Genomic DNA, 13302 nt, shown 5'->3' with positions numbered 1-13302 from the left:
TAAAACCTGTGAAGAACAAAATTGAAAGACAAAAAAACGTTTTTTTTTTTCCTTTGCAATGGAGTTTTGGGTGTAAAAGTACCCTTATTTTAGACAATGGGATTTAATCACAGTCCCAGCAGCACGCTAATAAGATCACCATCTCTTTACTTGCTTTGGTCTTGTTCGCCCCAATTCCGTGACACACACTATTGCCTCTAAGCAGTTTCCATATCCAACAAAAGCTTACTGCTGAATGGAAATACTAAAGGTGTTCCAGCCCATTCCACCTTCCATCTTAGACTATTGCAGCAACCTTGTGAGAAGTGCTTGTTATTTTGTTATCACTTCAGTTCGGGATGAATGTGTGCTTTGCTCCTAAAACAAATGTCGCCCCCCCACACACAAACCACCGAAGAACAGGGCCATCACATGTCACAGTGTGAGGTTTTCATAGCCACCAAAAACACAAGTCAGTCACAATGGGAAGTCAGATTGGAGTAACAAGTTTATTTGTATAGCTTTTCACAAAAGAGCTTCAAAAGGATTTCACATATGCACAGTTGACAAATATTTACGACATCCCTCGATCGAAACCCTCCAACCAGGCAAAGAAAATCTCAAGATCTTATTTGATGAAAAAAAGAAGAAACCTTGAGATGGAACGACATATGGTGGGAATCCCACTTTGAGGATGACCAGGCTAAAATGCTAAGTGCACACCTTTTTAATATATAGAGTAGTAGTATACAGAGACAACCAAAACAGCATGAGAGTCCATTTAATGAGATGAAGCACCACAGGTGGATGCCTTCAGGAGAGTGTTGCTACATCATCAACGCCGGCGGTAAGATGATCCATCTTCCAACCGACTTTGCATAGTATATCAAAAAATACTCTGCCTATGTAAGAATTCGACAACTTATTATATCAATTCTGCGATAGAACTTCCCATTCAATCATTGGAAGCCATGAATTCAAATGCTAAATTATTCATAAATCTTGTCAGGCTTGGTGATGAAGTGTGTGCAGACTTCAACTTGTGGTAGTTGCCATGGTCAAAACTAACTCTGAAAGTTCCAAGCTCGGGTGGAAAATCTATGCGGTGATATACGACAAATAAATACCTCAACAGGTCTCCTTGGAGTTAACTGTGAGGCTTATGTTGACAGGTTACCCATACATATATAGTCATCATCCCATGATCTACTGTTGTGAGTGATAATCTATTGTAGCAGAGATGATTGCAGGTGATAAAGTAAGTTTCATCAGAGGCTCAACATGGTCCGGTGTTGATTACTAGAATACATAAAAATCAGCCTGGCCAAGAAGTAATTAATGCATATTTATACATAGCATACTCTTCAATTAAATGTGCCGAATGTTGCAAATAGTACGTGCAGTGATAGCGATAAACATCATATTGCTTCACTGTGCTCAAATAAATCAGGTAATATATGCACTTACATGTATAACATTTCCTATTGATATACACTACCGTTCAAAAGTTTGGGGTCACAAAATTGTTTGGGTGACCCCAAACTTTTGAACGGTAGTGTAAATATTATTGTAGTAAAATATTATGAATTAAATATTATAAATTATATCTTATATTTGTATAAGATTATATATAATCTATGAATATAAGTATACATATATATTATAAGATTTTTTACACAGAAGATTATATATATAATCTATAAATAATTATCTAAATAAATATATACACTACCGTTCAAAAGTTTGGGGTCACCCAAACAATTTTGTGACCCCAAACTTTTGAACGGTAGTGTATGTATATGAATATGTATGTCTATATGTATTTATAGTTATATACGTATATATGTGTGTGTGTGTGTGTGTGTGTGTGTGTGTGTGTGTGTGTGTGTGTGTGTGTGTGTGTGTGTGCGCACGTGTGTGCGTGCTTGTGCGTGTGTGTGTGTGTGTGTGTGAGAGAGTATATATACATACATACATGTGTGTGTATATGTACTGCAAGTATTTTATTTTTTTATTACAGGTACTTTATTTTCAAATGCTTTGAGGCCAGTCGTGCAACATCTTGTTTTGTAAATGCTGGTAGTGTACTTCTCCAGTATAAAGTTGGTATTCAGTTAGACTGTTTGGAGTAGGAACATCCTTTTACAAGGACCAAAACATTTTTTTATTTCAGGTACTTTATTTTATTTTTATTTATTTTCAATCTTTCCAAATGGTTTGAGGCCAGTTTGGCGTGTAACATCTTGTTTTGTAAATGCTGGTAGTGTACTTCTCCAGTATAAAGTTGGTATTCAGTTGGACTGTTTGGAGTAGGAACATCCTTTTACTAGGACCAAAACACAATGATTATTTCCCTTAAAGGACAGTGTTTATATAATATTCCCACTGCTTGGTACGGTTAAATTTATGGATTGAGAATGTTCCTCTGCTCTGCTTTCCCTTTCTTCTCTCCTCGTCCACAGGCAGAGTCTGTTTATCTGGAGGAAGATGAAAAGATGACTTTTTGCTCATTGATATAAATAAATGGAGCTAGAGAGAGGGATGAGATGAAGCCACGTAGGAGGGCAGATATCCTTGGGGCAACAGAACTAGTTGGAGAGAGATATGGTCCTGACGCTGGAAAGAGAAGTGGAAAGTGGATGTTGTTAAAAGGGAAGAAAGAAATTGAGCGAGAGTAAAGCAGGGAAACACAGGGATATGAAAATACCAAAAAACAAAGAAAAAACATTTATGGTTAGGTGTGGTGTTGTGAAAGCTTCATAAGAAATTCACTGCAATTTTGTCCACGTTAGAATGTAAGTGTTAGTGTATGCTGTATATGCAGATACACGGCTGGACAGTATTTGTTACAAGTTGACGATGATGATGTATTTTGCCGACCAAGCATATTCGCGAGTCTGCTTGAACTGTCCTTGAGTCTTTTACGAGCTTGTGGGTCTACTTTACGCACAAATGTGCAAATGTTCTCGATGTTATGTGCAAGTGCACATATGTGAGCCAAGGCTTCATCTCCTCCACCTGTGCTTGTTGAAATATATTTATTTGAGACTCCAGTTAACCTTTCTTCCCTGTCTGAAGCCAATGTGTCATGGCATTTTATTAACTGTGGCAGGTGATGTATTACCACACTTCTCCCAGCAAGATTACATTACTGCTTAACTTTCTCCCCATATTCCTCTTGCCTTCCACTCTGCCTTATCTCTGCTCTTTCTGTCTCGCTCCCCCTACCCCTTTGCTGGACTCTTACTACCTGTAATAACATTAAAAGGTGGGGGAGGTGACAGAAAGAGAGGAACAGAGGAGCAGCAAAACATGTGCTCCAGAGGTAGGTTTCCAGTGTGAGAAGTGACGTTCAAAGACAAACAGAATTGAGAGTGAGCGGAATTGGCACAGTTTCACTTGAAATGACATGTTCTCAAAGCAATCAATTTGTAGCCTGTGATGGATGACAAGGTCGTAAAGAAAATGTGCATTCATAAGAGTAGCCTTCAACACAGGAGATGATTGGAGGTATGTGGTTGAGAATGTAAAGCCTGTATTTCACTGAATGGCAAATGCTTGCGAATGTAGCAAATTTCACATTTTGTCAGGGGTCGTAATAACTTGCAAACATGTTTGCAAATTGTTTTACTTGTCGCAAATAGTTTTTCTTATCGCCATTGATTCATTAACATTGGCGAAAGCATTTGCCAAACAGACATACCAAGCATTTGTAAATGGTGGTAAGATGTGTGACCAAGTACTTTTGTCAGACCATGAGCGGTTAACACGGTTACCAATATACCTCATCTAATTTCACGTGCACCTTTCACAAGCAGCTGCTGCGCAAAAGACTGTTAAAAAAAAAGATCAATATCCATTCTTCACTGTAATCATGCCAGAGGAAACAGGGCACCAAAAGTACGGCAATGACGAGTATCCTTTGCTTTATGGGGCCTGTTTGGATGACTTTAAGAGCACGGATATCAAAAGGTGTGGTGTAAACAAAATGACACTGTAACTACTGATCTTAGGTCACAGACCTGATGCGATGACAGTAGAATCTATCTGTAGCATGCCAATGTGTCAAGGTATTTTGTTCAGCTCATGAACACAACAAAACGGAGTGGTGAAGCTGTTTTTGAAAGAAAAAATTGAAGACACGGCCTGAACCAACCTCTAAGTATAATCCATATTACTGAAATCCATCTTTGACAGTGGACATAAAAAACTGAATGTTGTTGATTGTTCGAACACCTTTTGGGTTGGGTCCATAGATTCGCTTGAGACTCCAGGAGTTGGCAAACAAAATTTCACAAAGTCAAGGGAGTAACACATACCGTAATTTTCGGACTATAAGTCGCACCGGAGTATAAGTCGCACCAGCCATAAAATGCCCAAAAAAGTGAAAAAACCCCATATATATGTATATAAATCGCTCCTGAGTATAAGTCGCCCCCCCACCCAAACTATGAAAAAAAACCGCGACTTATAGTCCGAAAATTACGGTAGTTGCTCACCTTCACAACACTGTCCAAATAATCGTTTATAGCCGCCATCTGTCTTTTGTAAGCACTTATCCAAATGTTGATCTGGTTGCCACCCACATACAGGCATGTAATCATTCACAGTCATTAATATCTATGAACAATTGAGATTCTTTGATAAACTATACAACTAAGTTTTTGGGACGATGGAGGAAGTTGGAGTTCCCGGAGTAACCATATGCAAGGGACAGTATGCAAACGCTACACAGGAAGTCCAAGATTCATCTGTTCGAATCCCGCTCTGGCTGAGTCATGTGTTGTTGTGTCCTTGGGTGAGACACTTCACCTCGTCTGGCAAGTCACACTCACTGAGAAAGTTCAAAATGTACAATCCAAACAAATGCATTTACTTGCTGTGAAGCGCGTGACGTTTGTACTCCAAATTATATTTTGTCGAAGTATCACTTCTCTGCGCCTCTTTCTGTATTATTTGTAGTTAATCCCTAAACAAGATGAAGAATTAGTGCAAACAAATGGCGACAGTTCAGAAACACTCTGCCCACAGTTGGTTTGCAAATGTAACATTTTAATGTGTTCACAACTTTTGGGGTAATATATGGAATGTAAAAGTGTGTGCTACTTTGATTTATTCCCATTCTAACTGAAAAGCACTGATCTGCCACCACCCACTATGTTTATTGCTCTCAGAGCAATGCAGTTAAGTTTGATAAGATCTGTAATGCAAGATGAATGTGGAGATGCATGTTAATAGCAGGTTTGAACAGCCTCTACTTCTCAGTGCTGAGATCGAGCCTCGAAGATGTTGGCAGTCTTCTGCATTTGAATGCATTTTCATTCCTCCTCTTTCAAAAGAGAAAGTAAGGTGTCACCTGTGATGGAAGGTGTTGAAAGACATTAGAGCCTTTTATCTGTTTATATTGCAGCATAAGGAGCCATGACACCTAACCCAGATAAATACTATCATTATCAGTTCTGCCTCTCACAGCTCACCCGTCTGTTGATTGTCTGTCATATCCATCATGTCCTTACTTTCACCCCTCCTACCAACACACATACTCAACCACACACTTTTTTGTGAAATCTGTATCCATCATAGCCTGTGTTATCAAGTCAAAGTGAGATTTAGTACCATGCCCGGAATGAGTAAGTGCACTGTGGGTGAGTTCATATTAAATTGTCGAGTGATGTGGGCCAGATTGTGTTTGGCCAGTCAATCCATTCATCTACGCTAATGCTCTGTTTGCATCCATCCATTTCAAGAGCAGGAATGTAGAGGAGAGCAGAGCTCAGCTCTCCATTTTTCATACCGTGGAAATGGTGTAGTTAAACTGAACAAGGGCAAAATATGAAATCAAGAAGAATCATCGTCTGTACCGTTAATGTCTGTGGTTTGATTTTTTTCCCATCATGTACAGGTTTATCAAATTGATTTTAAGACCAACAATCGTACATTTTTTTTACGGTGAGAATAATTCTGTCAAATCGACATTTTGGAATAACCTACTATTCATGCACATTGCAAAGTTTGCATGGTTACGAGCCAGAGGAAAAACAACTTAATGGACACACAGATCATTTAAGTGATTATTGTTTAGGTAAACGGCATGATTTATTTCCTAATTAATTTGAAGTAAATGTATTCCGTTGTGAACAGTTGTAAGAGGCTGCACATAAATTGCTAGCAGGTGAAGTGAAGTCCATTTACCATCTAAAACAAACAAGAAAAAGTATTTCCACTTCCTACCTAACAAACAAAAAATCCATTTTTCTTTTCATTTTAATCTCCAAAATAACTTGAATCCCGATCTCTTTGCCGCAAACAATGAGATTAAACGTCTATTAAAAGTCTATTGGAAAGGCAATTGTCCAGGACCAAGCATGGCCAGTGTCAGTGTTGAACCTAGCACTATAGTCCCACTAGTTCCAGCTGTGTCAGAAATGGAAAGATGTCAAGTCAGGAGAATAGGTCACAGCAACACAATAGTCTAGCTCCAGTCAGCTATCTATTTACGTGCCAAAGAGGCATACTCTAACAATTTAAAAGTGTGTATTACCTGTCTAATTAAAAAATAATAATTTTAACTTTATTCTGGTAGAGACAGTAATGAAGATCACAGTTTAATGAGCTCAACTACTCCATAGTCCATCAACAAAGCTGACATATTAATCATATATTTATTTATTCTGGACAGAGCCTTTGGGAACGAGAAATCAGACCGATTAACAAACACTAATATCTGATATTTTCATAATTACCTAGATTAAAATGACTCATTCATTTAGACTCAATTTTGTCATTGAAACAATGCTTTGATTTACGTATGGAAAAACACAAAAGAATAAGTGGACCCCCACTCCTAATAAGAGTCACCCCAAGGTCCATTGGCTAGAATGGTTCTCCCCTCCTTCACCACTATACGTAGTTCTCTTCGTAACGATGTTCCAGTTTGACAAAATAAAGCAGAGGTAATGTGTTTTCAGTACATTCGTGGAAAGTGGGTGCTGATGATAACTCACTGTTATCTCCTTTGCTGATAATACGTATACACAACCGCAACAGTAGGTGAATTATCGCTTTTGAGACTATTTTGCCGATAATATGTTTAATATGGCACTTTGGAAGATAAAGTCTTCCATGCACACTGATCAAAGTTTACTTTTGTTTGTGGAACATACCACATTGGTGTACAGCCCGGTGCTAAGGGTAGTTGCTTTGAACAATCTGGCATTTTTCTGCAAAGGCTACACAACGTCCAGGTATCTCACAAATTCCAGCATAGATCATTAAATTAGGTCTATACTAATAATAATAATAATTTTTATTTGTATTACACTTTGAGACAGATCCCATAGCTGCTGCCCCCGCGACCCGACCCCGGATAAGCGGAAGAAGATGGATGGATGGATGGATGGATGGATGGATGGATGGATGGATGGATGGATGGATGGATGGATGGATGGATGGATGGATGGATGGATGGATGGATGGATGGATGGATGGATTACACTTTGAGACAGATCCCAAAGTGCTACAGTCCCGCAGAAAATAAAGTAAAATCCAAATTTGCAAAAATACATAAAACGAGTTTACAAGTTAAAATGCCTCTTAAAATGAAAGGTTTTCAGTCTCTTTTCAAACCTCCGATGGTCTGTGAAGCTGTGGTCGTTTAAGAGTGCATTCCACAATTCAAATGGGTTATATATATATGGTACGGTATTGCGGAGGATGATGTGGTCAACGGAAGCAGCAGACAAGTCAAGGAGGACAAGCAGAGATGGTGAGCCAGACTCAGTTACCATTAGAAGGTGGTTAGTTAGATAAGAGCTGTTTCAGTGTTGTGAGCGAAACAAAAACCCGACTGGAACTTTTCAAAGGTTTGAGGTGGTCCTGCAGAGGAACAACCTTATTAAGGGCCTTGGAGAGAAACAACCTCATTAACCTTGGAGATGAACAACCATATTAAGGGCCTTGGATAGAAACAGGTTTTATATGGGTCTGAATTTGGATTTGAAAAAAGTTTAGGGTTCAGTGATTGTTTTTCAAGGGAAGGCCAAACTATAGTTGATTAGAGAGCTGTAGGAATAAGTGCACTGTGGAATGATTGGTGAATATCACACATCCTTAGAAATGAGACAAAGTCATTGCAGAGTCTACATTTTCGACCATTGCTTGTTTCATGTTCCAAGACATGTTCCTTTATACCTCTTGCGTTAAACACTCTTTAAACTTGAAATGAAATCCCAAGCCACTGAACAGAAGAGCTACGTACGTCTGGGTGAACACCAGAAAGTTTCTGACAAGCACAATCACCCCTAAGCTGATTGTGAATGTTTTAGTGGAGGCGGGCCTCTTTTCTGTGGGGGATGAGAAAATTCTTGTTCCTGCCTGTCTACCGAGGATTTGGAATAAGACGAGAGGCAGCTACCTGTTCTTGCACTCCCCTCTCATCTCCTCACACTAATTAGAAGGAACAAGCTTTGAATCTTTCTGGGGACACACATATTTTACCTTTACTTGGGTTTGTGTTCATGTGTTTCATAGAGTGCGCGCGTGTGTGCGCCTTTGTGGTGGTGGAGGAGGGAGGGATGGGGAGCGGGGGACAGGTCACCAAGGGATGATAAGGAGTGGGATTTCTTCACCTAAACATTGCACGTATTTCAAAGCTAAAAGTGCCAATTAAAATTGATCATACCTAACATGGGCTTTTGCAATCCAACACGCGCATAAAAATCAATTATACCTTCCTCCTGTTCAACACAAGCCATTTCCCAATGAATCGGTAATGCCAGAGGATACTGAAAGACAGTCTCACTGCCTGCAAGGACAGGTGGGAGTGGCTTTTCATGATAGTGACATGAAAAGAGAGATTTGTTAGTTTGTAATCCTTTTTTTTTCTTTAAATGTTCTCCCTACCTGCGACTCCCGCATTTGAAATCAACACACAATTAAAAAATGATGAAATGTTTCTTTCGAATCCAAATGGCAGCAGACATGCACTTTTTACCTAAATTTAGAAAAAAATACTGTATCTGTCGATTGCCCTGGACAATTATCTTATTTTAATTTTGACACAGAAATTGAGTTTTTATCTCAAGCGAGGAAAAGGCCTCTCTCATGGTAGCCAAGATGGATTTAGCATCAGCAAGTATTTGCTGCTCTCTGCTGGACAACAATGAAATATTTTGTTATAAATGAAGACCATCTGTTTTTGAGACGCTTGGATGTCTCGTCACGTTATTGGATGTCTTGTCAAGTTTCTGGAATGTCCTTCATGGTTCACAAAAGCAGATGTCAAAGTGTTTTGTTCTTGCATGATGGCGAGGTGCAACCAATGTCATAAGATAAAGCCACTGTAATGTGCAAGTATCATGTGAAAGGGTATCTATGCATAGAGACAAGCTCATGATAATTTTGTTGTCGTATCACTTGCCATCATTAATTAAGATAACTGACTTGCTCTTTGCTCTCTGAACGCTTTCAACTATTGCTCTGTAATGTGTGTGTGTTCAAAGAGAGAGGCAGAGAGTGAGTGTTTTTCAAATGGCTTATGCAATAGTCCTATTAACTGACCCACACAGCTCAACCCATCTTTGCATAACTCTTTTGAATAGATGGATTTCTTTCGGTAATTAAGGACTCATTGTGCCGTGTTTTTCCTGCTCTGCGGTCTTGTGTAATTATGCGCACAGTTGATGCATTTCTGTTCGATGGATTCGAACAAGAATCGGTTCAGGTGAAAGGCAATACTGTGTGTGCATTACTACTAGATAGAGATGCAAACTAGGTAACTAACTAGGTAACACTTTTAACAGCAAAATAAAGTAAAAAAACAAAATCCAAACTAGAGAGGCATCACAGTGCATCCATGGCATAGTTAAAATATAAAAATCCTAAACCTCAGAGTTAATGTGACAAGATAAATAATTAAGTCTTACCGGAATGACCACCTAAACAAAAGTTGATGTTTTTTTAATGAAAACCGAGACTATATGGTGTGCACAACCTACCCCAAGTTTTTGTTTGATCATGGCCCAGAACATTTTCCAATGCCTATTTCTGTTATCTATGATTTTGTGCTTCTAGGGCTGTGTAAAAATGAAAGTCTTTCAAAGGAAATTCACTGCTATTTCTCCACCCAAAAAATATTTGAGACAATTATCAACAGTGACACTTCCTTCAATCTTGGTGTCTCCACTCCAGACTGTCACAAATCATACTATATCACTCTTATTGAAGATCAGCTCTTGACATGTCACTCATCATATTTTTCGGAGATATTTATTTTGAAGCAGCAGGAAAACAGACCATTTCTCTCCTCACCTTCCAGTTAGAAGCAGTAAAATCTCTGATATCTGATTTTAAGGCTACAGCCCAGCGAATTAGTGTGGTCAGGTCTCAGAGTTGAGTGAGTGAACCACCGGAAGACAAAAGGTTCCATTAACCAGATTTGAGTGAGTGAACCACCAGAAGACAACTCTGGTCTGAGTTTGGGGTGGTAGGCTCCGAACAAGGTAAGCAAGGTAGCATTGCAAGGTTTATCATTTGTTTTTGGAGGATTCCAGCTGAAGGGCTGCACCCTCCCCAATCCTTTTTCTTACCACTGTAGTGTGATCATGCAGTGCATTGCCATTTGAACTGAACAAAAGCAACACATGAAACAGACCAAGCCCTTTCAAGAGGGGAGAAGACTTTTTTGAGAAGCGGATATGATTGTCGTTATCTTCCCTTTTTTTGATAAATCGCTGCAACAATGACTAGGTTTTGACGTTATCGGTTTCATGCAATGACATGGTGACACTTTGTTCAATTTAGAATAGGCTTGTCCAGGTTTTGAAAGAGGCTCAGTATGAGAGGAATATTTGATGTGAGGCACAAAATCTAAAGTTTATAGCTAGACCACGTTGCCTGAAGGTTAAAGGCAATTTTTGCACGATTGAGTTTAAACTACTTTCAAAAATGAAATGTATGGAACATTTCCACCAGTCTTGGCATGTTGAAGTTCCTTAAATATGTCACTGAATTTCTTCAACTTGTGGTATTGAGTTTTTATCTTTTGGGAGCTGTCAATCTTCTACAAAGTGCATCTTTAAACACCCATGAAAAGCCAAAACAGTACTTCATCCTCTGTCTTGGCAATGGGTTATTAATGTGTTCCTCTTTCATTTGCTCTACCTGTTCAACGTATTCCTTCTCAAGCCACATGAAATGTAAGTCAGTCTTTTGACTTGGGTTGAGATTTAAACTCCTTGTTGCATTCTCAGGTTTCCAAATTCTGAAGTTTTTAGGTTTATCATTAAGCCACAGTAGACCTATTGCTAATATAACAAGGTTAAGCAAGTTTCTATTACCAGTGTCACCAATTTTTGAGCTCAAGTTGCCAATGCTTTTGCATCGTGGTGTCTTTTCTGGGAAAGACAAGACAGGCTTTAGCTGTTGTAGCTTTTGCTCCGACCATAGCCGTAGCAAAGCCAGTAGATGAACGTCATATTTTGTGGACCATCTTTTAAGACTCTACCTCTTCTTCTGTACTTTACTGTAGTAGTGCATGAGTTGCCTACCCATGCTAGTGTTTCTCAACCAGGCACAGTGCAAGGGGGTATGTGGAAATATTTAATCATTTCTTTCCTACGTTAATTAAATATTTTAAGTGATTTCATAATAAAGTGGTGTGTGCACTTAAACTGGTTCCCCCAGGAGACAATAATCAGTGGCACTACCACACCAAAATCAATCTCCAAAAACGAGCTGTACGTTGGTGCAAGTATCTCATTAAGCTCATATGACTAATGAAAGGAAAGTAAAACTGCTTGAATGGGTCTGAGTATTAGTCGTGTTTTGTCTGTGACTTTTAAGTTTAAATGCCTGTTTGATCAAACTTATTCAAAGTTGCTCTAGTTTTTTGGTGATAAATGATGTCATATATATATATATATTTATAACAAAGGAAGGTTTCCTCATGAATTAAATTACTTTTTTTATTTCTATACTAATTTATTTTTTAGACAACATAATTATTTTCTTTATTTTGAGTTTAAAAGAAGACAATGCTTGAGGATTAAAGGTTATAAAATAAATACATTCTCATTTCTTCATATTTTTGGACAGTGATCAAACGTATGAGTGAGGGGGTACTCACAGCATGTCAAAATGTTTTGGGAATACACAAAAACAAAAGGGGTTGGGAACCACTGCTTTACTGATGCAGCAAAATGTCAGTTGTGAGCCTGCACTTGCTCATCTTTGATGGAGGCGCATTTATGCTTTACACTTGCATAAAAACATCTGTCACTTTTGAGCGTTTTACACCTCCTTGCTGTCATACTTCCATGCGTCCATTGCATTGGAATGAAGGTTCGGAATTTAATCTGCCAGAGGGCCCAATTTGAATGAAGATGGCTCCGAAATACTTAAAAGCACAGTAACATTTTTGACCACTAATATGGAGATGTATTTTTAAGTGTTTATTAGGGAGAAGGCAAAAGCAGGGACAGTGTGCATGCATGCAGGCAGCAGTTGTCTGTGAGGTTGTGTGCAGTTCCAAAACACTGATGCAAGAGTAAAGGAGCAGTCACACTTCTTGTTCTTTTGTGTACTTCTGTCACTGTGAACATGAAAATAATTCCCCCAAGAAGACCAACGGCGGAGTGTGTTGTCATGTTTTTTTCCGCACTAAAGGGAAAAGGGGAATTAGCACCCTAGTCCAGACCAAGGGTTTCAGACAGAGCTGGAGCACGGTGCATGCTTCAAGCAGGTACAGATATCACAGATAAACTACGGAATGTCCATGTTGGGGTATTTCCATACTCATTTTCAATCTGAATTCTACCTCCCGGTTGCTGTAGTGGTTACATTCGGTGTGTATCTAAGTTTTCGGGTGATGGACAAAAATTGAAAATGAATGCAGAATATACACGAGTGGCTCCAATCTGAAAATACATGTGTCAATTTTTAAAGAGCTTGAAGGAGCGTTCTAACACGGTGCTGTCTTGGATATATGCCATGTAAACACTAACCAACTACTTCCAGTGTTTTGGTGATGAGGGAGTTACAGGCGTTATACCTTGGATTGGTTCACATCGGCCAACTCTAATGAGTAGGAACCATTCACATATTAACATCTATGGGCATTTTTAGTCTTCATTGAACCCAACATGCAACGTTTTTGCAATGCCAGGTAAAAGATGAGGCAAAATCATGCAGAAAGGTCAAAGCTGAAATTGAAACGAACTCAAACTCAGATTTAGACTCCACTTTAGGAAATTCTGGTTCCAGTAGCTCACATAGAAATATACAAAAAAGAATGCTGCATTTGAGTAACAAAAAGTAGAGTAATAA

Source organism: Syngnathus acus, chromosome 1 (genome assembly GCF_901709675.1).
Source record: "Syngnathus acus chromosome 1, fSynAcu1.2, whole genome shotgun sequence".
NCBI classification, from domain to species: Eukaryota; Metazoa; Chordata; class Actinopteri; order Syngnathiformes; family Syngnathidae; genus Syngnathus; species Syngnathus acus.
This window is presented reverse-complemented; position numbering follows the sequence as displayed.